The sequence below is a fragment of the Macaca fascicularis genome, chromosome 1 (assembly GCF_037993035.2).
Source record: "Macaca fascicularis isolate 582-1 chromosome 1, T2T-MFA8v1.1".
Lineage (NCBI taxonomy): Eukaryota > Metazoa > Chordata > Mammalia > Primates > Cercopithecidae > Macaca > Macaca fascicularis.
In genome coordinates, this window is record NC_088375.1 from 202,534,599 (window position 1) to 202,537,582 (window position 2,984).

Below are 2,984 nucleotides of genomic sequence, written 5' to 3' on the forward strand. Positions count from 1 at the left end.
TTACTGCCAATGCCTATACACAAACTCCAAACGGTCCACCAGAAATGCAACAATCAGATATTACGAAAGAAAGAGAATCATTTAAATATTAGGTGTCACATTCTATTTTCTTCCCAGTGATTCTGCTACTTTAAAAATTAACAAAATGATCAGAACCTAGTAATGATTCTGGGTGTGTGAATGAGTCAGAATTTTCTAAGTTTTCACATTATAAACCTAAATCAGATCATGGACAAGCTGTGAACCATCTGGCCTCAGCTCCTCATTTTACTAATCCACTATTTTCTAAAATTTGCGAGAACATAAGGGCCTATTAAATATTATGAAGGTCAGCTAGGCACGGTGGCTCATGCCTGTAATCCCAGCACCTTGGGAGGCTGAGGCAGGCAGATCACTTGAAGTCAGGAGTTTGAGACCAGCCTGGCCAACATGGTGAAACCCCATTTCTACTAAAAATACAAAAATTAGCCAGGCATGGTGGCGTGTGCCTGTAGTCCCAACTACTAAAGAGGCTGAGACAGAGGCCGGGCGCGGTGGCTCAAGCCTGTAATCCCAGCACTTTGGGAGGCCGAGACGGGTGGATCACGAGGTCAGGAGATCGAGACCATCCTGGCTAACACGGTGAAACCCCGTCTCTACTAAAAAATACAAAAAACTAGCCGGGCGACGTGGCGGGCGCCTGTAGTCCCAGCTACTCGGGAGGCTGAGGCAGGAGAATGGTGTAAACCTGGGAGGTGGAGCTTGCAGTGAGCTGAGATCCGGCCACTGCACTCCAGCCTGGGTGACAGAGCGAGACTCCGTCTCAAAAGAAAAAAAAAAAAAAAAAAAAAAAAAGAGGCTGAGACAGAAGAATTGCTTCAACCTGGGAGGTGGAGGTTGCAGTGAGCCGAGATTGTGCCATTGCACTCCAGCCTGGGTGACAAGGACGAAACTCCATCTCAAAATAAATAAATAAATACATAAAATAAAATAATCAATCAATAAATATTATGAAAGTAAAAGGTAGCTTAAAATATAACACAAAATTAAGTCCACTGATGAAAGATCCTTAAAAAACTCCTACTTTATCTTACCACAGAGTTTCTCAACCTTGGTATTACTGACATTTTGAATTGGAGAATTCTTTGTTGTGGGGCTGTCCTGTGCATTTTAGGATGTTAGGCAGCTTCCCTGGCCTCTACCCACTAGATGCCAATAGCCACCTACAAGGCACGAAATCGCCCCCAACTGAGAATCACTATCCTACAGGGAAATCTCTAATGTAAAATGTTTTACCCAGTGATATGAATAGGTCACGGAATCACTGAAGAGGATCATAGCTCCACTGGAGAAAGCAGGCAGAGAGGTTGAACTATGAGGTAGAAAAGTCATTAAAACATCAGAGATCATTTAAACAGAGAAAGCAAAAATATCAAACACTGTTCCTGGCCAAGTACATTTTCTACACATTCATTTAAGTTTCCTCTTTGCTGAGATCCCTCTTTTAAAATAACAGCTAACATATATATCTGGAGACAGTTTCGCTCTTGTTGCCCAGACTGGAGTGTAGTGGTGTGATGTCGGCTCAGTGCAACCTCCGCCTCCTAGGTTCAAGTGATTCTCCTGCCTCAGCCTCCCGAGTAGCTGGAATTACAGGCATGCACCACCATGCCCAGCTAATTTTGTATTTTTAGTAGAGACAGGGTTTCTCCATGTTGGCCAGGGTGGTCTCGAACTCCCAACCTCAGGTGATCCACCCGCCTTGGCTCCCAAAGTGTTGGGATTACAGGCGTGAGCCACTGCGCCTGGCCACAGCTAGTATTTTTATTTTAGATAAGACAAGTATCTCTGGTTCCTGATCATTTTCAATGTGTAACTCTTGATATAGAATATTTTTATTTTATTTATTATTTTTTTTATTATTATTATTTTTTTGAGACAGTGTCTCACTCTGTCGCCCAGGTTGGAGTGGAGTGGTGCAATCCCAGCTCACTGCAACCTCTTCCAGGCTCAAGTGTTCCTCTCACCACAGCCTCCTGAGTAGCTGGGATTACAGGCACATGCCACCACTCCTAACTAATTTTTGTATTTTTAGTAGAGACGGGGTTTTGCCATGTTGGTCAGGCTGGTATCGAACTCCTGACCTCAAGTGTTCCATCTGCGTTGGCCTCTCAAGGTGCTGGGATTACAGGTGTGAGCCACCACACCCATCCAAGAATGATATTTATTGAACTACCTGTGATAAAAGAAGTTTTAAATTTTCCCATCTACTGCAGACCAATATGTGGTCCTGCTCTACAGGCTGGTATCCATCCTCTGCACCATGTGGCCCTCTAGCTGACCAGAACTGAACTGGTCCATACCCCACTCAAGAAGACAAAGCTGGCCAGGCGCGGTGGCTCACGCCTGTAATCCCAGCACTTTGGGAGGCCAAGGCGGGCAGATCACGAAGTCAGGAGATCGAGACCATCCTGGCGAACACGGTGAAACCCCGTCTCTACTGAAAATACAAAAAAATTAGCCAGGCGTGGTGGCAGGCGCCTGTAGTCCCAGCTACTCAGGAGGCTGAGGCAAGAGAATGGCGTGAACCCGGGAGGTGGAGCTTGCAGTGAGCTGAGATCGCGCCACTGCACTCCAGCCTAGGCAAAAGAGTGAGACTCTGTCTCAAAAAAAAAAAAAAAAGGAAGACAAAGCCATGAGTCACAGCCATGTCAAAGTGTTATCAACATTTCTATATGCATAGACTTAATTTCTGACTTTCCTTGTAGCAGAGTGGTAGAAAACAATTTACAGAACAGTGCCTCTCTGTGGGCCAGAGTTTGAGTTGCACTGTTCCAGTTTTAACTACAATTGAGAAGTACAGCTTGAACACCTTTCTAATGCTTTGGCTAACATTTACAAGCCAATTTATAATGTTTTTGACTTCTTTGTTGCTCAAGAGGTAGAAATAAAAGTGACTTTACCATCTTTTGAAAGACGACTATACTTAAAGGAAGACAAGAAGA